Genomic DNA, 27397 nt, shown 5'->3' with positions numbered 1-27397 from the left:
TGACTTGATCTTTATTTTTTTTTGTGAACTCTTCCCACGATCCTTGTGTCTGCGTAGCCAGAAAGCCATGCAAACGACACCAGAGCAGGGCCATAAATTCAGCCACAGGCAGAGAGAAACCTGTTACCAATCTTCATCATCATTTGAAGATGCAGCAGCCAAAGTCTCCAATCATTGCTTTATGGCTCCCAATAACACTTCTGCACCGGATGTCAGTAACAGGTTTATAGGGGTACAGCTGAGTCATATCTTTAGACTAATTACAGAGAAACATATTTTCGATGCGCAGACTTCTGAACGGTAGGTTGTTGTTGTTTCATCCTGTCTGTGTCGGTTTAGCTTTAAAGCTGTAGAGAGCTCGTAATACTCGTAATATAGAAAGACATGGATCCACTTACTTTATTGGCATTCTCTGTGTTTTGACAGTTAGCAGTAGCACAGTTATGTTCATCAAGTTAATCAATACAATTAACTGAACTTAGAGGAATACATTGGAAGCTACAATAAAGTCGTGGTAGCGTGTGTTAATTTCAAGAATGAAATGAACAAAGCTGAAAATGAAGAAGAAAAACAATGTGCTGACAGCTCTGACATTTATTATTATTTTTTTTAATTTTTGCATTCAGCTAGCTAGCATCTAATTAAGTCTGATTCACATCCACAGCTAATTTATTCTGTCAAAAGAATTTTAGTTCATAAAGATAACACTCAGTTTACATGAAAACATTTTTTGTTTTGATTAGCATCCTCGTTTACTCCTTATCCTGTTAATTTGAAAATGATTATAAATCATGTGCAATCACAACATGTTTTCCGTGACGAGCGGAAGGTTGCGCTTTACATCGCTTCGACGTCATGTTCTGTGCATTTAAACATACTCTGTTCTCTGCTGCTTTAAATCACTTGATTCCTCCCTATCACGACAGCTGCCTTGTAGTTTGTTCATCAAGAGATAAACTGATTGCAACATACAATGAGAATTTCTCTCCCAAAGAGCTGATTGTGGTACCAATACAATTTTATTTTTTTATTTAGTTAGAAACATTCTTGTACATTAAATACTGAATCCATAGTTTTTGGGCACAGTGTAACAACAGCTGCTGCTGCTGCTGTCGACATCTTGCTTTTATAAAACAAGACAACAAATTTATAGAAGAAAAAAAATCATAACGGCAACATAAACAAAGGCGATAATGGGGTGAACGTTTCAGCGGGGTGCATCACTCTGTTGTTCCTGATTTGGCCTTTAATTTCATAAGGAAATCCTTCAGGGTGAAAAGAAGTTAATGACTCAACCAATCAACTCTCTCTGCTCTTCCAAATGAGCAACCAGAATAGACAGTAAAACAACGGGCGAGCTGATGAGATGCAGTTAAGCTCAAGGCAAGACAATGCAGTTCCAATTAGCCTGCTGACCACCGTTTATTGGCTATTGGTTTGCATGGGAATGCCCTCTTCAGGCTTTAACTTTGTGTCCCGAGTCCCTTTATTTCTGACATTGGGACTGTCTGTAAATACCTTGCAGTGACAACTGTGTTCCAATTGTCTCGGTAATCACTTATGAATGTGGTTTAGAAATTAATCTTTAATTAAACAACAATCAAATTCTTCCTCTCTATCTCGCCCTCTCCTTCTTTCACTCAGCCATTGTTTCTTATTGTTTTTCTTTCTATATTTTCCTCTGCTTCGGCTCACTACATCTGTCCCTTTTATTCCTTTCCCGTTTCAGTTTTCTGCCAGTCCAGTAGGATTCATTGTAGCAAAATATAGCTTTGCAATACAGCTCCAGAATGACACTGTAATTACTGCAGCAGACTTAAAAATGTACTCAGCCACAAAACATGAGCAGAGCCTCACAGGTTTGCTTCATTTTCATTTTTGTTTATCCAGTTTTTTCTTTTATCTCTCACTCGGGGAAAATGGCTCCTCAGACGCAGCCAGATATTTCTCTCGCGCGGCTATCAAACAGCCCCATTATTGTTTGCTATGTACACGCTCACATCTGGTTTAAGGGATTGAAGTACTTCAAAAACAAGTCATTGAGGACATCTGTAGAGGTTTAGAGTTCACAGTCAGACACAATCTACATCACAAGAGATTCATGACACTGTCACTGTATCCTTTAATCAGAGAGCTAGGCAAAGATAAGACAGATGAGTGTGATGGTGGGGGTGGGGGTGGGGTCATGTCAAGACTAACACAGAAAGAAAAAGGGACTAGTCAAGAAAAGATTCCACTCATTGTAAGAATAGAAATACAAAATTACATAGCTGCTGGAATAGAAATGGAAATGGGAGTAAACTTTGAGGAATGCATTAAAAAAAAGCAAGCAAAACTGAAACTTTGTGCCTCTCGCTCTATCTGACTCGGTTTCTTTGTGTGTGTGTGGTTTCTTTTCTCCCCCCCACTAAATGAGGAGGAGAAAGAGAGACAGGGCAGGAAACGGTGGCGTCTGGAATCGATTTGAGGCTAAAGGAAAAATAAAATACTTTGGATTCTTAAAGGCTTGAGGAGCAGGGACAGATGACCGCAAAGAAATGAAGAAAGGTAGGAGAGAGAGAAGAGGCCACATAACCACAAGTTTAAAAAGAAACCCAACATAAAATAAGGGGATACAAAGCTAGAATAAAGGATTTAGACCACTGCAAAAGATCTCTGAGCTCACCATAAGTATAGTGGAGGAAAAACTTGTGTTGTGTCTTTAAAGCACAACAACACAACGAGTTATACAAGACATTTGGAGAACTGTGATTTACACTCATGTCTCCCAAAAAGTTGATTCTGTTCAGTGAAAGAAACGTTTGTCGCTCTTCCAAGTGACTTCTTCAACAAATCTCCAACTTTGACAAGTTGGTGGTAGTGATAGAGTGAGCGAGTCAAAGAATGGGTATGTCCTAGGTTCTGTCACAGACTCCCGCAGCTGAGGAAGAAACATTAAAGGGTAAAATTGCTTCTGATATTAAGGAAACAGTAGAGGAAATATTTTATATGCACACATATGTTTAGGACACGGTATATAACTTGTGTGAAGGGAGTGAGGGTGAAGGTTGAATGGGAGAGACTGCGAGTAACCTGAGACATTGCTGCAGTGCCTTGAGATTCACTTTAAAACCCATTTCACACTACAGCTGTAAAACTGTTTATTTTCTATCCAATTTCAACAGCAGTGTGTAAGCATCCAGCTCTTTACTGTGACAGCTTCTGTGATCCACACACATGCTGATGTTTGTTTTGTGACAGTAGGATACAAACCGAGCTGAACAGGTGACAATGCAAAATGGAAAATAATAAACAATAATGATGAAATTTAAGGTAATCCTAAAGATAACTGTGCGCACGTCTTTGCAATATCTAATCTGCAATATTACTTTGAGTAGCTATAATGCATAGTTTTATAGTTTCTGTATATTTCTTTTGAATTTTTCAGTAAGCTTGATCAATTTATCATCCGAATTTAGCTATTTGATGACCTCTTTAGATTGGTATTTATAACAGGTAATAAATCAAATTAAAAAAATAGATAAAAGAGGGATACAGGAGAAACACCATTCAACCATGCAGTGAGTTATTTCGTCCACTAGAGGGCACTCTTTGCTGTTGATACATGCTTGGAATGACACAAACACAGCCATCGGCTGATCCGAGCAGAGCTGGCCAGATCATAACTAACTAAATAAATTAATGCACATAATAATTTTAGGGAAAAACGTTTATGTTTTGTATGTTGAAAGAAACAAATACTGGTATCGGGCTTAAAAATACTTCACTAAGTAAGGACAATCTGCTTTTTAGTAGTTTGGATAATCATTATGAATAATCATGAATAACACAATCAATGAGTTCGACTGGTAAAACTTTATCATTTTTTGAATGTGTGTTTTTAGTGGTACTGCATTATAACTCAACCTTAATTTTATATGTATACAGCTGAAGTTGTAAATCGGCACACTGCAGAGGACTACCGAAGCCGCCATTAACGGATCAGCAGGAAGCTAATTTATCTTATTAACAATGCTCGTTAAAGCCACCACAGCAATGAGTGCTGTTGTGTGTTATTGGCCCCGTGCAACAGTTACACAGCTGCCAAACAGTCGCAAATGGAGAACAAAGAGGCAGGTGAAAAGAACTAATACCGGCTTCGAGTCCGCGAGAATCAAGTAGCATTATGAGGAAACAAATAATGCATAATGGTAAGAGAGAGAAATGAAGAGATCAAGTGAAATTGCCAAGCAGTAGGGAGGGGGAAAAAAAGAGGAAGAAAGAGAGCAACTGAGAGGGATTTGTGTCCAGCTAGGTTAGCCATGTGTGCTAGTGCTTTGGCAAGCTCAACGAGTGTTCCAGCATGATGAATAGAGACTAAAGATATTAGAATATGAGACAGAAAGAGAGAGATATCAAAGGGAGCCTGAGAGGATAGAAGGTGGAAATCCTCTTTTTTTCCATTCTTCCCCAAAGAGAAATGAGAGAGTTAATCCTCGGGGGCTTACATTTGTTTTTTTTTCCTCTCTATCTCTCTGTATTTCTGTATCTCTGCTCCTGACATTTTCTCTGCTCCCTCCTGATTTTCGCTTTGCCTCAATCTCATTCTCTGCTTGTAGTTCTCAGCTCTGTCTCTGTTAACAATCATCCATATTTGCATCTCTTCTTCCAATCTTCCATATTCTTCTGTTGTTGAATTCCCCATTTCCCTGGATCCCTGTCTTTCTCTCTCTCATCCTTCTCTCTTCCCCTCCATCTCTCCGATTCCGTCCGGGATTTATGGGTTTATGATGCACGGTTTTGCACACATTTATCTGCTCATTCTTTCTGTTTCTTCTCACTCTTTTTTTTTTTTTTGCTCAGTTGTGTTTTGAGACGTGTGATGATGCTTATAGGATGTTTACACTCGATCTCTGCATGGTGTGCAGTGAAATGTAGTGACAGAACAAGAGAAAGAAACCGAGCAATGGAATGCAGAGCTGAACAGCTCAATGAGGAGCTGTGCGAGTTGAAACAGTTGTAACAGAGCAGTGAATACAAATTCAGGGTACAATAACACAGATAAATGCCAAAGCGGAGTAGAACGGAATTAAAATGAAAAGCCATCTAAGGTCTGTATGTAAGGGATCGGGAAAAATCTATTTATCTGTCATTTAAAATCTAAATCATAAAACTATGCCTCTGTCCGTCTGCCCATCCTATTTGAGCCACACATAATGGGCGATCTATGTTTTAAAAGCAATAAAAAAAAACCCAAAAAACACGACATTTGGGTCATAAAGTATTGTTTTTTTCTCTCGTTCTCGCGACAATCCAGTGCAGGTGGCTTTGTGATGGAAGGCTTGGTTGATCAAGCCGAGCCTGTAATCTCATATTGAAGGATAACTCCATTTCTTGCATCCTTTGAGCACCTAAAAGCAATTTCCCTCTCTTCCGAAATGCCATTTTCTCCTGATATTAGATCCCTTAAGCTTCAAAATTAAACATTGTTACCTGATGCAGTGTTCCCAAAGCTTTGATGATTGCATCATCACCTGTGTCACTATTTTATAAGCAATCATCAGTTGTCTGATTTTTCTCGCAAAATCACGCTGCAACAAAGAGGAACACCCCACTGCTCCTCAGTAAGAATTAGTAGGCACGCATTATTTGACCAACAAAGCTCTTTCTGTTTGTGTCTCAGCAAGCTCTCACACAGCCATCATTATTTCACAAGATTATAGACAAGCAGGATTCATATTTAAGCTTATTTTTCTTTATCGCTGAAAATGCTTGGTGGCTGAAACTGCAGAAATCGCATAACAAGTCTGCTGTGTCACTGGGAAAAAATGTCATAAAATGAAATGAGCAATTATGCCATTTGCTGAATAAATCAATTCACACACTCGTTTCATCATTTGTCACTTAGAGTCTCATCTAAAGGGGATAAAAAGCCCTCGCACTCTGTTCTAAAGCTGAGAAAGTCTGTCTCCAGGACTTCTGATACATCTTCATCAAGCTTGTTTTCAGCCATTAAGCTGATAGTGTTATTCAGAACACTCGCCAACAGTTTCCATAAAACTCAAACCAAACAAATCCACAACCATTACTCAACTCAAACCTTCAGTATTTTACTATTTTAGTGTGCAATATGGAGCAGCTTGAATACGGATATTTGATTTTGAACTTTTAGTTCTTAGTACCAGTCAAAAGTAGATTTCAGGTGTTTACTCACTACTTACTCACATCTCAAACTGTCACTGTTGCAGCTCAGTAGATCTCGGGAATAATTTATTTGCACGCTAGCTGTTTGTGTTTTTCTACAGGCTGGAATAGGGGTGTGCCTTTAAACTCTTCAGGTTTAGTATTTTATTGATGTGTGCTTTTCTATATCTGGTTCTCAATCAGTCAGACAGCTGGATAATCAATACTGGTAGAGGACATTAAAACTCTGCGTGTGTGTTTGTGTAAATCCGTAGAGAGAAATCTTCTCGTCCCGAATTCCTGCTTCTTATCTGTCCTCCCAGACCCCCATCAGTGTCACATTTTAAAGATATATGAGCCTGATAGTTAATGAGTTTTAACAGCATTTTGCAGCTCTACTTTACACTCCCGGGAATGGCTTATCAGTACTGGGTTACACCTACCGCTGACTCTGTGCTCACTGTGTTAACATTTATATTTTTCTCTGTTAAGAGCATAATTTGTCCAACTTTTATGGCTTCTTTTAAAAGCAATATGTTAAGACTTTCCTTCAAGCACACATTTGAGCTCTTTTGAGGAAAAAGGGAAATAATACATAATAATAATTGAATTAATCAGATGTCAGATGTACAGCTTCTGGTTGTTTTTGGGTGGTAGATCCTTGTATTTGTTGGGTGACATAATTCTCTTTGAATGATCATGAGCTCATGGCTTTTAAGATCCTCCAGATCAAATGTCTATTATACCCAAATGCACAACTCGTATAGCAAAAATGCTGAGAGGCGCAATCGTGAGCCCACTGGTGCACTTTGTGTATTGTAAACAGCAAATAAGTTACTTGATCAGAAAACTTTATAAATACATTGCGATGTAGATGTTTGAAGGAATTCCCACTTCAATATTTCATTTTGGACCTCATCTGCAATGATGCTGTTGTAAGCATTATAGTTTGTTAGTTTCTGCTTGAAAAACATGCATTTGAGTCAAAGAATGCGCTTCGTGTAAACAAAGCCAAAGTATGCATCAACAGCAGAGACTCTCGTGAGAAATCCCAACTAATACTTGAAACTACAACGTGTCTCATTGAACCTAAAACAGTTGTGCTGACGATTGTGCAGCAGAAGTTTGCAGCTCTGCTGCTTGACAAGATTAATTCTCCCAAGCCTCAAGCCTTTGGATGAGGCAAAGCTCTGTGGCTGCACTGGCGGTAAGCTGAAATAGAGTGTAATTTAGAAACTATCTCCCCGTATCATAAAAAAGCAAAACGAGTGAAGAGGGAAAATGAATGCTAGTCCTAATGTCCTGCTGTGTGAAACTGGTATGGAATGAGAAGAGGAAAAAAAAAAAAAGCAACTGAAAAAAATAGCCCAGGGCAGCCACATGCGTGGACATATAGCCATATAAAAACAGAATAAATTTGTTTTTTTTCTTTTAGAAGGAATAGGCAGAGAGAGAGAGAGAGAGAGAGCGAGCGAGTAAAAGAGACCTGAGTGTGACCTGAGAATCTTTCAGATACACGTTTTAGTGCAATTTCAGTTTCTTTTATTTTATAATGCTGAGCCACACATTGAGAGAACCCTGTCAATAAATTGTCATAGTGACAGAAGAGGTCATCTGGATATGTGTCTTCTATTATAGGAAGTGTGCTCAGATGCTGATTTAGAGGTCAAAAGGTTAAACATCCAATCAGCGCACAGCATAGCTAAAACCTTTTGAAACCAAGGCTCATAATGAGTTACGAGCATAATCAATAGTTGTGACTGGAGACACCGTTTATTGGAAGCCACGAAGCAAATTTAAGCAGATTGAGATGAAGGAAAAACTTTATGTCCAGTTTTAAAACCCATACAGACCCTGTGGTCCAGTAATAACAGAACAATTGGTTTGTCAAATTCAACTTTTGAAATTTATCGTTTTCCTTAACAACACTCCAAATAGGCCTTTTTCACCCTGAATATGTAAATGTTTTTAAGCCATCAGGCTTCTCAAATTGCTTGCCCTTCATCATCCACGGCATCTCAGTTCTTTTAGGCTTCATCAAATAATTCAAGCATTTGTTTTTATTGTTTTCGGGTCCTTCTGCATATTTCTCTTTTACCCGTCTGCAGCCTGCAATTGAATGATTAGACTGTGCCATTCTGGAATCGGCTTGTCAGCCTGCTAGCCACAGATAAGCACATTCACGATCGATTAGATCTGCCTTTAATCTATTCAACTTTTCCCAGGCAAATAGAAAAATGCTTAGTATGGAAGATGTGAGGTGTGCGATACAGTGACTTTCAGAACATGTGCCCAAAGGGCAAATGCATTGTAAGCTACATTTTCAGGCATGAGATCACATTAAATGTGAATTTTTACAAGTCCTCCTTAACAAGCTGCTGAAGGCAAATACAAGCTAAACATTTTTGAATAATTTTCTACTAATCATGAAGGATGGGGATCATTACTGAGAGAGATGGAGGCAAAACTGCAAAAATGTCTAAATGAAAGAAAGAAAAGAAGATGGGAAGGGTGGAAAATTAATGGAAGAGCGCCAGTTAAATGTAATGCTAAACAGGCTAGTGGGGCTGATGTCTTAATGGCACTCTACAAGCCTTTTGTTTTAACACACAAACACACAGACGTACACAATAGAGAAATAAATGTCAGGACGCACCTTTAGCTCATCACTGTGTTGAATACAAAGGCTTTGTTTCCCGTTAAGTGACAGAGATCTGCCAAAGAAGAGAGAGAGAAAATTTACATTATTAAGATGTAAGACCGGAGAGAAAGGAGCTGAAAGACATTACTTATTATATTGCCATGATGTAATTAGATATGTTTTCATTAGCTGTGCTGCATATTTCATCACATTGTGCATCAACGTATAGCTCAGGAGAAAGAAAAAGAGGATGCACATCAGAATACTGATGAGAAAAGAGGCAGAGAAGAAATACAGAAATAAGAAGTTGAACTTGTACATTTAAAATGTGCCTTTTGATGAAGCATAACCCAAAATAGCCGTTATTAATTTAAGCGCTCCACAAACAAGCTTCTCATAATCTTTACATGCTGAGAGTTTATTGCTGTTGCCCTTAATATATCCTGAAATGTACTGCAACTTGTGGCTACACATGGATGGAACGAGTAAGCGTAAATTAAAAATAGCAATTCAGTTGCTGACTTAACCACTTCTGTTCTAAACCATTGCCTGTATGTACAGTGCACCAGCCTGCAGCTGGTTTATGCGTTAGGGTTAGTATTCCTAAAACTTTGACCATAAAGTGTGATGTATGAGCACAGAGCAGACACACTGCACTTGCCTAACATTACAAACGAGTAACTTGGATCACTCAGTTCAGGTTTTACAGTTGTGTTCGTGAATTATTGCAGTTTATATGCCAAGGGGGGAAAAAAAAAAAGGGGGGGGGGGGAAACCCCCCGAAACATGGTTGGACAGCCCAATCTCACTCAGGTCATCAAATACTGTAAAAAAAACAACAACAACAGAAACCTCCACCCCCCAAAAAACCCTCCAAAACAAAACATGGAAGCTTGCGAGGTGTCCTTTGCTGTTGTGCCATTAAACATACCCTGCGGCAAATGGTGAGCCTGGTCCCATTCCCAGTTTGTTACATATGGGTTTCTGTTCAAGACCTGTGACATTTAAATGCAATGCTTTCAGGTAATTTTTCCAGCTACGTGGATCATTTTGTAAAGACGGTTCATTTAAAGCAGACCACAGCAAGTGAAAACAACGAGAAACACAATGCAAAGCACTAAGCTTCTAAATGTGACAAACTAGTGATTTATGCCACTGCCAACTGCCCTGCCCTTTTATGCAGAATTTGTTGCGCTTTCAAACAACACTGTTAGCTCCCTGCATTCAGTATTGCTGAATCCAAAGCACCGACACCGAATCTTTGTGACTCTCGCAGCTTCTTACATGGCAGCAATATTTGACACCTTGGGATGAAAACACATTGAGATAGGGGGGGGTGTTTGTTACTGTATAACCAGAATAGAGGTCTCCAAGCCCATGGGCTGGAAAAATTTAGTTCATTTGTGTTTATGGTAAAGGTTCACTTTGATTTGCTTTTTAAAATAAACAAATAAAATTGCTATGATGCACTAACTGAAAAAAAAAACCAAACTAGTAATGACTTTATTATATATGTACTTATAAGTCTTAGTTGTTTAGCCATAAACTCGTTTAGCCTGGTTGTTGCTCAGTCTTGTTGCTTCAGGCAACTAAGCCCCTTTATTATGGGCCTGTTTCTCTAACTGTTTCCCTCCTCAGAACATTAACCGATAAGTGTTTGACATATTGATTGCTATAATGCTGCTATGATGATGTGAAAACATCATCATAGCAGCTTCTATCCATTTGTGCATCAGTCCTCTTCCACGTATCCAATTCATGTTCATAGTTGGGCGTGACCCTATCCCAGCTGTCACGGGCCGGAGGTGGGGCACACCCTGGACAGCTTGGCAATTAATCTATATAGCTAACACAGAGAAACAGACAACAATTCACGCTCACATTCACACTTACGCCTAATTTAAAATCACCAATTGATCTAACATGCATGGCATGCAAAATCCCCACACAGGCTGAGAGAGAACCCACGAGCCTCAGCCGGCCAGTGGATTCAAACCCAGAACCTTCTTGCTGTAAAGCAACAGTTCTAACAACCCGCTACTGTTCCGCCCCCGCTTTTTTCTATCCCTTATTTCTTTTATGTTATGTTTTAATGCAGACACACTCCAATGGAAGCATCAGGGACAACTTCTGACAAGACAAGAGGAGCTCAGGATGAAACCAACCTCCAAATCAATAGATGACCTGCTCTACCTGCTGAGCCACAGCTGCTCTAATATTTGTATGACAAAAAAAAGTCATGAAGTGAGTGTAAGGCAGCAAGTCACAATATGGGATGTCTCTTTGAGTTTTGGGCCAAAACGTTGCAAGGTTGAAGATCAGAACTGGTAATGAATGGTTTTAAGGAAATGCCTTTAGCATCCATTGCATTCCCACATCACCTGAAATGTTATCTGAGCAGGGAATTGAATGGGAGGTGCTCTTGCCTCTGTCAGTAACCAGCACTGAGAAGCCCTTGAGCAAACTACTTAACCCTGGTCGGTCCCAGTGGAGCTGCTCCGGGCCTGTGCTGGTGCTGAGTGGCTGTACAGTGCAATTCCCCAGCATGAGTGTGAAGCAGAGTGTTGCTGAAAATGAAAATTAGTGATTTGTGCAAGCCTTCATGGGTGAATAAGGGTGCAAGCCAGTAGAAAGCAGTCCAGCAACATTAAATTTGTTCCTTTCCATCTAGTAATTATGTGGGTGTGATGGCACATGGGTTAAGAGATGAAGAAAAATACTGCGAGGGAGATATTTTATAACGTAATAGCTAAATATCAAAAGGCCAAAACTGCCTTTATCTTCAGTGCCACAATTCTTTTATCCACATCTTAATAAATGTGCAGTGAGAGATCACACAGCTCTAAGGACCGAGACACTGCAATAATTAACTGCTCCTTCATATTTTTTTCACAGGAACAAAAGATCAGTGCATGTAGCTTAGGAAGAAAATGTGTACAAGAAATGTAGTGCACCTGTTTAATGATGTTTTCAGCTTAACATTTATTTTTGTAAATTAGACACACGGATAAAATGTTGGTGCCTTGAAAGGTACCGGTGGTTTGAGCTTACACAATGACCCGTATAACCATAAAGGATATCACTCTATCCTTCGGGGACCAGTAATGCACAATGGCGTGCTTAATGTGGTTCGATCACAATAATTACATAATGGAAAATTCTGTCTGGGGGCAAATTTTATTCTTGTTTGTTCAAGGCTGTTGAATAAGTCGCTCAAACCCTTCAAAATTCAAAAAATACTTTAATAACATAACACCGCTGCTCATATGTCAATCATTTGTCGCTAAACATCGGATTTTCTTGTTTGCATTACGTGAAAGTGACAGCAGCGGCACTATCAAAAGTTACAACACCCTCAGCATCACAGCATCACTGACACGCCACAAACACCATCATCGGCAGAACGTAACAAATCATCATTATTCAGTGTTGGTAATATTCCTCCTGCATAAATCATTATAGTGATATCATTAGAATCATGTGGCTGATCGACCTGCTTTGTATGCACAAAACAGCCTCCTTTCACCTTGTTAAAGAAAAATGGATTTTTGTCAGAGTATTATGAGCAACATGTGCTGACACTGCACATGTACTTATAAGCAACAATGGACTACATTGTTAATAACACCAGGGGTACCTTTAAAATGAGGCATGCTTTCTGAAGCTTCGCACTAATCACTATTGTGTGATGTCACGGTGGAAATTTATACCAATGGCAATTGTGCTATTGTTATCATTCTCCAGCTAAATCTGCCTGCTTTATATGCAGAGACGATTGAGCTCAGTCCAACCATAAAATGACAGCTCGTTATGCGAGGGAAAATGGATTTTGCCATGTTGTGGTATTGCTAGGGACCCTGAGACAATACTATCAATACTGTCACATTTTGAATTGGTTCTTGTGTGAAATGTGAAATGCTTGAATAACGGCCTATTGATTGGTAGGCCACTGCCAGCAACTCCGTTGTGTACATGTTTGACTGCATGCACACAACCTCTAGAATGTGATAATAGTTTGTATTGATTTATTTTGATGAATTGCATTCATTTCTGAAAAGTGATTTTTCTGAAGATAAACACAAGGGAATGTAACGTTTGAGCTCGGCGATAAATAATACCCAAGGAAAAAAAACAACTTTGAAAGATGATATGATGACGACTACACTCCAACGGATGATCTGATATCGTCGTGTTGGTGTTGTTCCCAGATCATCATGAAAATGTTGTTCCAGGTTCAACATTGCAAGTGACCAATCACATTATTGTGACGTTATTCTTTTGCGCACCAACCCATTCGTGCATTTATGAAATTCCAATGTTGCAAGGACAATATCAATTCTGCTTACCGTTTATTAAAGGGTTAGGGTTAGGGTCAGGGTTAGGGTTAGGGTCCGTTGATCGGCGGACAAAGGCGGTTTCTCGCAGCTTAAGTACAGTTTTTTGTTTTACGCCGGTTTTTCCCGAAGTCGCAAAAGTATGACATCACAACATTCTGATTGGTCACTTGCAATGTTGATCCTGGAACAACCTTTAGTATCATGATCTGGGAACAACACCAACACCAGGATATCAGATCGTGCACACTCCAACATCTTCTTTGATGTACAGATTGTGTATTTTGATCTTAATTAATGCAAACTACATGGTCTGCATGCTTCCTGTTAGGACCGTTCAGTGCCTCTATGAGGATCTAAGCTACTTGTTTGCTCCGAACACATTTTTAGGAATGTGGTTGTCATGTGTTGCCGTATGATTCCTGTTCTCTTTAGTTAAAACAGAAAAAAAAACATAGACATGAAACAGCGTGGACTGCAGCTGTCAGCATGGGAGACATTATTTAAGGATAAAGACATTTCTCAGTTCCCCATTACTGCAGAAAATAACCACAAGTGTATTTTAATGTGTTTTTTTTTAAACTGGTCTGCAAATGCTGTAGCCCTGTCAAACTGCTCAAATAGACAAAAACAATATTTGCACACACACGTGTCATGTACAAATGCAGACAGCTTAAAATCGAGTCATTAGTGTTGTGTCTGTCATTAGCTAAAAGGCCTCAAGCTGGAGTGAAACCAGAATAATTATTCTGATTATAGTCCTCTAGCTGAGCTCTATCCAAACACATTATACTCCCCCAGATTAAAATCTGGTGTTTCATGTGGTTTCTAAATCAAGATGTTAGGATTTATTCCATGATAGCAGCCAACTGGAATCTTAGCATTACAAAAGTGGAGGAAAGACCGATTTTATGTAGTCGTATAAAAGCAACCAACAATTTTTGATATTTTGTCTGGCCAGGAGATACACTTTGAAGGTACTATTTTTTACTGTCTGACTCTTCACATAGCTATTGCTCTCTGGCTTTATAGGGCAGTGTAACAGATGACCTTTACATGAGGAGCCTGAAGACATTCCTGACTCAAAGTTTAAGAAGCATTTTGACAGTAATGGATGTATTGAGAAGGGGTTGTCATTTCAAACTGCCCTGAAATACAAACCTTCCCCCCCTCTGGCACTCATTAAAACGGCTTAAAACACCAATGAAATGTAATAATCATATCTCATGTCAGCAAATGGGTTTGTGTGAGACAGTGATACGCATGAATGTGAGTGAACACGGCCTTGTAACTGCATGTGTTCACAAGTTTGATGCTGTCAGGATGACTGCAGTGAAATGATGCAAGCAGAATGTGATAGCGGCTTTGAGGATCAGCACAGTGGACGCAGCTGGTCGCCGTGCACACACACAAGCGCGCGCGCACACACACATATATACCCACACGCATTGGCAAGGACTGGTGGATCCCAGCTGTGTCAGTATTATACATGCACCAGTGTGCATTCACAGGTGCATGCGGACACAGGCAGGCCCACATAAACTCATGACACTGTATGAGTGCATAAAAGTTGATGATGCATTATCATATAGTGGTCAGCGCACACCTAAACATACACGCATGCTCATTTGCTGAAGCAAAGGGTCAGACAGGCTAGATGCCTGTCCATATTTAACATCCTATTGTAAAATAAATACATGCTTTTGTTTAAACTATATTGCCCTTCTTTATATACACTCTTTCAACTTATTTTTGGTGCACAGTTCCTTTTAATAAATGTTATCTTCAGGCAGGTATCCTCCTCCAGCTCGCCTCTACCTCCTCCACTTCCTCACACCTCCACTCTGACTCATTACTGAGTTTAAAATAAAACGCAAAGGAGATGCAGGTGCAAGTGGCGGCAGTCATTTTGCAGGGGATTGGTTGGTAACTATAGGTCTATTTTTTATCTTTGAGCTCAGACGGCCTGCTCCTACTTTAGTGCTACTCCTACAACACTTGCTCTAGACAGTCGTGCATTTTCCACTTCTCTGAAAACACTTGTTTCTTTGTCAGCTACTCTGAATTATCTCTGTGGTTAGATAAGCCAGAAAGGCTTTAGTCAATATATTTTCTCCATGTCCAACAGCAAGAACGTGTCCCATGTTCAGAATTTAGATTTTCACTGGCTTGAAGTTATACAGAGCTAATGCACAGCAAATCAATCGTTTGACTCTGTAGTTGTTAGCACTAATTTACAGTGGGGCAAAAAAGTATTTAGTCAGCCACCGATTGTGCAAGTTCCCCCACTTAAAATGATGACAGAGGTCAGTAATTTGCACCAGAGGTACACTTCAACTGTGAGAGACAGAATGTGAAAAAAAAAAACATGAATTCACATGGTAGGATTTGTAAAGAATTTATTCGTAAATCAGGGTGGAAAATAAGTATTTGGTCACCTCAAACAAGGAAAATCCCTGGCTCTCACAGACCTGTAACGTCTTCTGTAAGAAGCTTTTCTGTCCCCCACTCGTTACCTGTATGAATGGCACCTGTTTGACCTCATCATCTGTATAAAAGACACCTGTCCACAGCCTCAACCAGTCAGACTCCAAACTCCGCCATGGCCAAGACCAAAGAGCTTTCGAAGGACACCAGGAAAAGAATTGTAGACCTGCACCAGACTGGGAAGAGTGAATCTACAATAGGCAAGCAGCTTGGTGTGAAAAAATCAACTGTGGGAGCAATCATCAGAAAATGGAAGACATACAAGACCACTGATAATCTCCCTCGATCTGGGGCTCCACGCAAGATCTCATCCCGTGGGGTCAAAATGATCATGAGAACGGTGAGCAAAGATCCCAGAACCACACGGGGGGACCTGGTGAATGACCTGCAGAGAGCTGGGACCAAAGTAACAAAGGTCACCATCAGTAACACACTACAACGGCAGGGAATCAAATCCCGCAGTGCCAGACGTGTTCTGCTGCTGAAGCCAGTGCATGTCCAGGCCCATCTGAAGTTTGCCAGAGAGCACATGGATGATACAGCAGAGGATTGGGAGAATGTCATGTGGTCAGATGAAACCAAAGTAGAACTTTTTGGTATAAACTCAACTCGTCGTGTTTGGAGGAAGAAGAATACTGAGTTGCATCCCAAGAACACCATACCTACTGTGAAGCATGGGGGTGGAAACATCATGCTATGGGGCTGTTTTTCTGCCAAGGGGACAGGACGACTGATCCGTGTTAAGGACAGAATGAATGGGGCCAAGTATCGTGAGATTTTGAGCCAAAACCTCCTTCCATCAGTGAGAACTTTGAAGATGAAACGAGGCTGGGTCTTCCAACATGACAATGATCCAAAACACACCGCCCGGGCAACAAAGGAGTGGCTCCGTAAGAAGCATTTGAAAGTCCTGGAGTGGCCTAGCCAGTCTCCAGACCTCAACCCCATAGAAAATCTGTGGCGGGAGTTGAAAGTCCGTGTTGCTCGGCGACAGCCCCAAAACATCACTGCTCTTGAGAAGATCTGCATGGAGGAATGGGCCAAAATACCAGCTACTGTGTGTGCAAACCTGGTAAAGACCTATAGTAAACGTTTGACCTCTGTTATTGCCAACAAAGGTTATGTTACAAAGTATTGAGTTGTATTTTTGTTATTGACCAAATACTTATTTTCCACCCTGATTTACGAATAAATTCTTTACAATTCCTACCATGTGAATTCATGGATTTTTTTTTCACATTCTGTCTCTCACAGTTGAAGTGTACCTCTGGTGCAAATTACTGACCTCTGTCATCATTTTAAGTGGGGGAACTTGCACAATCGGTGGCTGACTAAATACTTTTTTGCCCCACTGTATATGCCATGCTGCAGAATATCAGAGCTTTAAATTCCATTTATCACACAATACAAGTACATGTTAGAGTGCATACAATTAAATGCATATTTAAAATTCAGCTGCTGAACGAAGCTAAAATCACTGGAAAACTTAACTCACTGCTAACACTAAATCTGCAGAAGGTGTGAACAGCAGGCGCAGGTGTAAGGTCACTGTTAGACATGTTGATACCGTCTGCTTTTAAAAGGAGAGTTTGATCTTAACAGTCATGACAAGATGGAGAACTGTGTAGTTTCAAGAGTATTGATTTTTTCCCCTTCAGAGCCTCTAATTGATTTATTTTTACATTCTTAAAGTATGTAGCAAATCTGTTCTTCAGTAATACTTCAGTAAAACCATTAGGACCAAGTACAACACCTGTAACGACTTTTTCCTCAAACACCATACATTGCATGCACAATTACAAGTTCACAAAATCCATTAGTTTTCCACCAAAGTGGGCAAACTGCTCATCCCTGTCTGTAAAAATGTGCTGCTCTACCAGGCTGCACAAGCAAATTGTCACTGTGTCTTAATGACACTGCAGGTTCGTTACGTGACATGAAAAGTCTACAAGGACACTTGTCCTGTGAGCTGATTTTATTGCCTAGACTTTGTAATTACATTTCAAGTCCATGGAGCACTGGCAATTTGATGGCAACATACTGTAGATGGGCAATTTGGCTGAAACCCGAGCTATCAGTATTGTCTTCGGAGATGCTACATTGATTCTGCCCTCCTATTTGATTTTGTACCTGGGAGAAAGTACAAAAACCTCTTTTAAAGTCATCGTGTTCCTCACACTCAGCATTTCAATGCTTCTTCATTTTCATTAATGTACAGAGCCTTAATTAGCAACTGCACATTTGTATTTGGACAAAATGTTTTTTGCTCTCTGTATATCTGTTGTTTCTGCAGGTTTCATCGGATTAGTATTTCCTCCTTTCCATTTATATCACAGATTAAATACAATAAGGGAAGTATAACTCTCATTTTACTATTCAGAGATAATTATGTGTAAATGTGGAGTGGAGGATATATTAAAGTGGGACACCAAGCAGTTTGAACAAAGTTTTAGACCTCTAGTTTTTTTTTCTGTATTCTAATTTTGTATTGTACTACTAGAATATATTATTACTATAGCCTGACCAGTATGTCAGTGTAACTGGTTTACTGGCTTGCTATTTGCTGATATGTTGGTTTTGGCACTTATAACAGCCAACAAATGAAAATCAGAAAAGGTAAAGTAGAGACAAGGGAAACATGCTTGATAATAATAGTTTTATCAACGCAAGAGGGCAACATGTTTGGAACACGACAAAAACTAAAAGCAACTGTCAGGTAGAGTGTAGACAGGTAATGCAAGACTTGTAGCATTAAAACAAGAATATCTTTAACCTTTCTTGCCATATTGCTTTAGGAAAAACGTAAAAAATAACTACACATAACAAATATCAAGAAAATCTGTTTGTTTCATGTGTCGGAGAGAAATAAATTGCCGATATATTGGATTTTTAGGCCACCAAATATCTGAAATTATGTGATTTTTTTTAAAATAATATTTGCACATTGCTAATTCCTAAGCAACAATATAACACTAAGACAATACAAGGCTTTCATTACATGTTCTAGTTGCATGAAGGCAGAAAACAGGTCATTGTGTTCTGTTGCTAGGTGGTTGCCAGGCACCTTGATGTCTAGAGGTTTGCATAATTGAGGTTTTGTGGATATAAATGAGAAGTTATTATCTATGATATAAATATGTTATTTTTATAAGGTGTTATAGTGTTGCTTCTTTTATGGAAAGGTTACGGTTATTTTAGCCCATTACTAACAGTTTGCTTGGCAACATGCTGTCATCAAGATCAAGATGTGCATGTGTGCCAAGTTTGGTTTCTCAACTCTTGATTGTGTTGGAAAAGTTGGCAGACAAAGAAGCTCAAACACAGACAAAGATTTTTTTTATATATATTATAGTAAGATGTCTGTAAAACATTGATAAGGATTAAAGTAAAAATTAATAAAATTAGTCAGTGAGTAATTAATTCACATATTTTTTGGTTTATTTTGTGCTGTCGTTTTTGGCAGTTTAATAAAATAATAATACCTGCATACTAAAGTATCCTTGTGAGGCTTTCAGATCATTCTTACACAGCTACTCAGTTCTCACAGAGCTGACAACGCTCACCTTCAAGTTGGCCTTCTTTTTAATTTCAACCACACACACAAGTTTCTCAGATTCATCTTATGTGTTAGTGACACTCTCTAGTAACAGATACAGACTCAGTAGGTGGAACAAATGACCAACCATGTGGTCACATCATCATTGGTTCCATTACTGCTACCAATGCAGTGACGTTCAAAAGTTCTCTCTAATTTTACTCTGCATCTATGTGCAAAGACTGCAATCTACATGCAGCGAGTACTTACACAAGCAATTAATGAAGATGTGCAATAGTGACAATACGAGTGAAGGGAGAGATACATTGCAGGTGACTTGCTGACTTAGAGAGAAATGAGCAACAGTCGTTTAACTGACAGGCTGAGAAGGAGGGATGAAGAGCAAAGGAAAAGAGAGGTGGTGGATAAAGAGAACTCAAGAGAGAAGAGGAGAAGAACCCAGGAGGGGGAAAAAAATGCTTTTTACATATTGAGTTCTGCATGGCTGGACCACTTATGTATGTATGTGCACACCCAGTTATGACTTGCCTCACTTGTCAATGATTTTCATTTAGATAGTTTGTTATTGTATGACACGCTCTCTTACTCATATAGCAGTTCAGGCACAAGTTCACACACAAATATGTACTCGCATGAATATATGATAATCTCTCACAAAACCAGCTTGGCAGTGTGCAGTTACTCGTTAAAGTCTGTTTGTGACATATAAAACGATCAGCCAACCTCACATCTGACTTAAAAATGAAAGTCTGCAATCATATAGCTTCGGCTGACACAGCATCACATGTGTAAACATATGGCAACATGACATCCACAGATATCTGGCAACAGTGGGAAGGAAAAACTCCCCTTTAACAGGAAGAAACCTCTAACAGAACCAGGCTCGAGGAGGGGTGATCATGTGCCTCACCACACCCCATGGGGTAAGTGGAGGAAGACAGGACAAAGATATGGTGTGCCTTGAAAATGGCAAGCATCAAGAATCCTTCAGTAGCCACTCATAAGTGCATCCAAGAAAGGCTGCATAGTTTAGTAGTCAGACTACTTTGGTGGTTATAGGTGTAACATTCAGTATGTTTTGACTTAATCAACTAGTAAATAACATAAATAAGAATATGTGAGATCAACACGTTCTCACTCCCAAAGCGTAACATTTTACGCTAGTTGACAAATCGTCAACATATTACGTTTTCGGCTACCCACCATGTTCGTAAATGACGACCTCGGAAAAAATGAGAAAATATGAGAACCGTATGGACTCAATCTACACATGTTCGCTCTTTTTCTTCAAATCGCTTAGAAACACGCTATTTAACATGATTACAGTCATGGTTAAGGTCAGGAAAAAGGTTATGGTTAGGGCTAGGGATAAGGTTAGGTTTAGGGCTGGAATACAGGGCTGGAACGTCTATTACTGCGGGAGCGTCATTGCACTGGATTTCGGCCATAACCCGCCACGTACTATAAGAACGCCGAAGGTCTCTTTTCGAGTTCCTCAGGAACGCCGCGGGACGTGACAAAACGTGGGCATGTTACGCCTCGGGAGTGAGAACGGGCTCGTGAGATTCTGTGGGCCAATACAGTGCCCTGAAGAGTAAGAACATTACTCTGCTCCCAGAACAGCAACAAAAGCCTGCCAGCTTTTCCATCAGTTTCAAACCCGTAAGTATTTATGCCTCACTAACTTTTAAAGTAAGCAAAAGTAGCAAACACTTGAACGTAATATGTTATTCAATCACTGTGTTTTTTGTTCCCTAAAATGCTTCTCACAGAAACTGTGTAGTGTGCAAATACATAATTAACTTGTGATCATGTAGGTATTTGTTTTCTTTACGATGATTGCTGGTCTGATATACTCAGCCCTAACCCAGCTTTTTATTTACCGCTCCATCACATGGGTTCATGTAAACACAGGCTATCATTGTCCTGCCCACTAATTAATGAGTCCAGTCAGAGTGCTGGATGCCTGCACGCGCATTCTGCCTCCTCAGAGAAAACTGCAGACAGCCCCGTGAATCACTGCATTCAAATAGTCTCATGGTAAAAGAGCAAAAATGATTGAATACCAAAAGGAGAAATTCATGAGCCTGGATGAGCGATGATAAATGTATTAGCACCAGATGACATTTCCATCACTACCTCATCGATCACCTAGGGGACATTTTAAATTGTGGCCCGTGTGTGCGTCTTTGTGTGTGTGTGTGATATGCAGAATCAGACTGTTTAAGAAGTGTGCCCCATACTAAACACACGCACACATTGTGACAGATATGGGTGCAAAGAAGATGTGGAAATTTGAGATTGCTACCGTGACCCTGATGTGTATGTGCCACCGATTTGTCTTAATTTTTCACACCTACTCCTCTTACGATGTGGAGAAACTTCCACACATTGCAAAGTGGCTGAAACTTTGTACATGCAGCTGAATACACAATCACTCTGATCATATATTCTGCTGTTGTTTGCAAAAATTTTCCATGCATGCAAATGAAAGATAAAGGTGCATCTAACTCATGACAAGGAATGTGATCTGCAGATGATAGTCAAACAGCACTTTGAGAGCAATGGGAGATTGCATCCTCCTCCAATGCAAATCCCCTGTTTGCAATTTTTGAAGCTTTAGATTTTGATCTGATTATGTAGGTTATTCCTTTGCCCATGCTTCACCTCTTACCCAAATTTTATGATATTCGGCTTGGTAGTTTTCGTATAGGCTTGCCAACAGACACACAAACAACAATGACATTTCCCCACTAAGGCAAGATGCGGAAGCGTGAAGCTTTCTAGCCACAGGATGAGTTTGAAACAAGGTGCAAATGGCTCAGTAAATCTGGCTCTCACTGGCTCTCCACTCTGGCCTCTCTCTTGTTCTTTCGGTCTGTCTCTTGGTATGCAGCGACCACTCTCTTGCAGCTCAGACTCTCTTATCTAAATCTCCATTCAGACTGAGAAAGAGACAGAGCTGGGGAGAGAGAGTCAGAGATAGATAATACAGGTCACTCTCCAATGACAACTCTAAAAGGCATCTGGGGAGAGGAGAGAAAAGGAGAGCAAGGGAGCGAAAGGGGGAAAAAAGAGCTGCTGCAAAACGTTTTATGGATTTCTGTTCTAAGCTGAGACCATGGAAAACATGCAGACTTAATAAGTAGCTTGATATGAAAGTTAGTGTACATCTGGTGATTTTCCAGGCTCACAGCGTCTTAGCCATTTATTTTAAGATCCGCTGAAAGCCTGTGGCATTGATAAATCAGCAAAAATATCCACCCCGTGCCCGAGTAATGGAAAGCTAAGCTGAGCAACCATGAGCAGCATTAATGCTTATCAATGCAAGAAGGAATTTGTGCCTTTTGTATCTTTTGTTATTTTGATGCCATAAATAAGTCCTCACTCGTTTTGCAGCAGTGCTGTTTTTCGGTTGTTTATTCCTTTCCTAAGGTCATTTTAGTCATGTTTAATTTACCACCAAAGATACGTATAAGTATTTTTATGACATCTGTTTTTTTCTCTCTCTTACTCGTCGCACCCTGTGTTAATATTTGTGACTGTTGAAAGGGAAAACTTTGTCAGTCATTTCTCAAAATAGCTGCTGATCACAATGTCAAGCAGAACCAGATGGCCTGCTTGCATAATCCTGTTTTCATTGGTAATTTTCATTTCGCAGGCATCTGTAAAAAGTGTAATAGTCTAGCATGTAAAGAAACAGAGGTTGCAGATGTAGGTGTATAACTGGGTGTGTGCCAATTTTAAATGTGCAACAAAACATATCCCGACCATAATATTCTGAGAAAGGTGAAACTGGAAAGTCATGAGCTGCACTGTGACAAATTGTGTTATCTTGAATGTTTACAGAGTATTGAGCTTTTATTGTTTCCCGTCAGTTTCTATCATATAAACAAAAACTTTATTCTTATGTCATCAATCATGCTGAACGTTGAGCTCGATGTCCTAAACATACATATTTACACTTCATATTATACTATGCTTCAACACAGTGTTCACACACACACAGTTTATACTATTCACCACCATCCACCCCTACCCCCTATTTTTAATCTCCTCTTCTCTCATACACATGAAAACGAGCTGATGTAAAGTGGAACTGATATCTAACGCTACACGTAGACACTAATATACATTTAAAGAGACACATACACACACCCGCACTATTTTTGAGTTATGTTTGGTCCTAATCTAGAGAAGTAGTAGAAATAAGAAAGGACCATTAGATGCATAGATGTTTGTTCTATAATTCAGCTGCTCACTGCGGCACAGCTGAGTTGGACGGCGTTTATAGATGTTCATTTATCTCTCCTGATTACTTTCAATCTTCTCTTTACTTTACCTGCTTTTCTCTGCATCTCTGGCAATACTTCTCCTCTGTCTTCCTCTCTTTCTTCTAACCTGAGGCAGGCAGTAAACTCCTAACTAAATTGAATTTGGCATGTTCTCAAACTGCTGTCGAATATAGTGCTGGAAGCAAATGCCAGTATTTTCATTGCTCCTCCAGATCTTTTCCTATAATGATGTCTGTGCCACTGAAGCAACTTGGAAGTTGCAGTGAGAGCTATAACACGACTAGCCGGTTCCTCAAAGACAGAAATCAGCATATTAGAATCAGACAAATTCAAAAACACAATGATGAACACAGAAATCATGTTCACCCATTGTAGGCGAAGCTGGCTAGTCTGCCCACACTGCAGGCATCAAAGCCTAAACCAGGACAGTTTACTGTGTTCCAGTGCAGTAAATCTGGAAACAAATCTACTTCGTCAGGCTGTTTGCTGTTACTTTTACTGGCTTTTTGAGTATGCACTGAGTAGATCTACACCCCAACACAACATTGCTTCTCAGGTATCTCTCTTTTTTTTAGCATATTGATACATTTTTAGTCATTTTTCCTTCATCGGCCACCCTTTTTCTTTTCCCTTTCCCATCCCCATTCTCTATAAGCTCCTGTCAGACGGCTAAACCATGAAGTCAGTTGTGATCCATCTCTCTTGCGTCTCATTCTGTATGTGCTATCAGATCTAGTTGGTATACCTATAGTAAGCCCTCGTGTCCAGGCTGAATGATTGTTAAAAGCCTATTGAGTTTCTTTGCGCTGTCCTTATACAGGTAATACGATGTGGTGTGTGCACTTAGTTTTCAACTTGCGTATGTGTGTGTTGGGGATCTGCATGTAATATGATGCAGTCTTTTAATTTAGGAAAGGAGATGCAGTCAGCAGGTAGAGGTTATGACCTCTGTTAGAGGACACACACTGTAACTGAACATAAAATTGATTTCAAGGTAAAGTATCAGAACATGAGAACATAATGCAAATGCCGGGGGAATATGTGACTGCGATCTCACACCTCCAATTATTATATAAACTGCACATATAATCTGCCCTAGAAAATCATTAATGCAATGCATGTTATCTACACATTTCTCCCTGCAAACTAATTGATAAACTTTGGCTACTTGATGTATGACAAAAGAGGAAAATGTTTTTATCCTCAATGAATTATTTTGCACATTTTAGGCATTATTAAAAGAAATAGTTATTAATTGAATGTGTTTAATTTGATGAACCTCCAACAGGTCTTCGGGTTTTGATCAACCTGTTTTACTCCACCTAAGAATTGCTGAGGACTTGATTGTGGTTTTGCATTAAAGTCGGTTTTGGAGCCACACTGAAGCTGTCGTCTTCTTGGCAGTAATGACTCAGAGAATCACTCGTAGAGAGCTGAGCAGCAGCAGTAACTGGATCAATGAAGAGACTGCAGTTAGAAAATAGGGGTCGTCGTAATCAATTAGAACCTTAACTGCTGCTGGAATGATAAAACATCAGCTACTGGAGCATCTCCGGCCACATATGCATTTTTTTTTTCATTTTGAAAACGCTGCTTAAATATAAAGAGATCGCCCGAATAAAATTACATTTAAACCACTGAGATATCACTGAGTTATGCCCAAACGTATTCACATACAATGAATAGTTTATTGTATCGAGTGAGAACTTGGGATATCTCAGTTCATCATCTGAAACAAGCCATTTCAGCTCTTCATTCTTTAGGGCCATTTTTCCTTTAAGCCAAATTTCTTCTGATACGACTGCCCCCTTCAGAAATAAAAACATTTAAACAGCAGATGAGTTGTGGTTACAACTTTGGTCGTGTTATAATGGACACTGAGTATTGTAGCTATAAAAGACCCTCTTCAATTTTTAAATTTTAGGCCCCAACTTTCATTGCTTCCAAATAACAGCAGGGCAATTTGAAGTCAAAGACTCATTTTGCTGCACCATGCAGCCCAAATCAAGACGTTGTGTACGAGGTAGATTTGCTTTCAGTTTGGGTGTGTCCTTCAGCTTTATCCTGCACTGCTTTTAATTCTTTTTTTTTCTTATTTGCCTGATCAAAAGGCTACAGGCCAGGTCCAAACACCCTGCAAGTTTCAAATATTTTTCCACTTAATTGGCTGCTATTATGCTGCCTCACATCAACACTTTGTCATGTTTCTCTTCTGTCTGGAAGTTTAACTGCCAGTTATCCATCTGTAATGTTAATGGGAACCTGAAGTTATCTACACATGGTGATGCAGCAGGTGTGAGCCTACCTTTGCTTAAACAAGTAAATATGTTTCATCGTCTCTTTTAAATGCACCGTGGCAAGTAGGAAGTTTTTTGCAAATGCATAGTTTGCACGTGGGGAACGTCATTTTTTTTTCTCACTTCAAAGCAAAATACAGGAAATTGTTTTCTGTCCTAACGCCCTCTGCCCAACTCTAATCATACTTTTTCTCCTCTCCTCTCCCATTAAAAAACAATCTCATCATTCCATGTGCCCCGTGCCAAACTAACCTGAACACAGGATTTAATGTCAATAGCAATCACACACACACACTGCCGGCACTCAAACGCTAGGGCAGCACTATAAATGGTTTATGTCACAATCTTTGTCAAGCAACGCACACACCCAGCACCCATCACAGTATCATACAATCTCACACACATACAAACATACACACACTCCCTCAAGCACCAGCCATGGAATTGAAAAGCACTTCAGAAAAATAATGGAGCTGTGGCAGCCCTGAAGCATGTAAGTGTACATTGCTATGTGTGGGAGGTTTTTTAAACTTATGAATGTGCGTAACTGAGTGTGTGTATGTGTGCGCATTTGTGTGAGAAAATGTGCAATTTTGTAGTTTTACAGCCGTGATGCAATAAATGGTTGTGGTCAACAGAAGCAGTTGACCTATTTGCAAGGACAGTTGTGCAAAGGTGTGTTTGAGATGGACAGCGTGCGAAGGTGTGCGAGCTATGATTTGGATGTACACACATACAAAATATGTTTCACAATTATTTCTTAAGTTGTCCCATATTGATTTTGCATATAATAAACTTAATTTACAGCTTACAACCACTGTGACTGTGGAATTGACTGACTTTATAATTGATTTTAAACAACACAGTAATGTTAAGAACTGCAGTGGGCCGAGAATACTCCTGCGACCGCAGAAGGTCGTGTAAGACGAACAAAGAATATAAAGAGCTTAGGAGTAAAGTAAAGAGGATTTTCTTTTATCTGTCATTATTCAGACACATCAGTTAGATAAATAGATGGATAGAGAGTAAGAGAGAGAGAGGGATGGTTGCTTTGCTTGCAGAGACTTGGCTGGTGATGAATAACCCCATCTGCTTGTCATTACTACTAGAGCTACTAGTGCTACACGCGCGCACACACAGTAGAATCTGTCACAGATCCCTTCTAAACAGCCTCGGGGGATCCAGGGAGAGAGTGAAAGATAAAGAGGGGGGAGAGAGAGCAGAGATCCTGGGTGTGTCCTGGGCCGTGGATAAGCACAGAGAGGTTCTGCTATGGAAATAAAAATCAGGACAAAACACACTAGGAGGGTATACACCTGTTCCTCCCACTCGTAGCGTTTTCAAGCAAAACTATCTATTTTTAGTGGGCCATTAGACCAGATCTTAAGGGTAATTGTGACATTAGCTGGCAGCCTGGTATCATAAAAAAGTGCATGATTAACATGCCAGTTTCCTTCTTACAAAATAATTGTGCATATTTGGATCTATGCCTTTGCTAAGAGACAACGGTGAGATTATTAGCGAGTTAGCGGTGGCCTTTAGGATCCCTGATAGCTTGTGCTGATCTACAACCTTTTGAAATGAAGCCTTTTCACGAACTGATTGAGCTTGAAGTATTAGAGGTT

At 39.8% G+C, this 27397-nt stretch overlaps 1 protein-coding gene across 2 annotated transcripts in view; it reads right to left on the bottom strand.

Moving 5' to 3' along the window:
* cdh11 (cadherin 11, type 2, OB-cadherin (osteoblast)) overlaps positions 1–27397 on the bottom strand; it is a 91558-nt gene that overhangs the window by 42192 nt on the left and 21969 nt on the right. Inside the window, exon 2 of one of the 2 annotated variants that reach the window (XM_087850025.1) lies at positions 8819–8876. The exons of the other annotated variant lie outside the window; for it this stretch is intronic. The gene's annotated coding sequence lies outside the window, so the exon portion shown is untranslated. The remainder of the gene's footprint in view (positions 1–8818; positions 8877–27397) is intronic. 2 annotated transcript variants of the gene reach the window in all.

This window comes from Neolamprologus brichardi, chromosome 13, assembly GCF_056152115.1.
Source record: "Neolamprologus brichardi isolate AB-2024 chromosome 13, ASM5615211v1, whole genome shotgun sequence".
Taxonomy (NCBI): domain Eukaryota; kingdom Metazoa; phylum Chordata; class Actinopteri; order Cichliformes; family Cichlidae; genus Neolamprologus; species Neolamprologus brichardi.
Note: the sequence above shows the minus strand (reverse complement) of the source record. Positions and strands in the feature narration are given on the sequence as shown.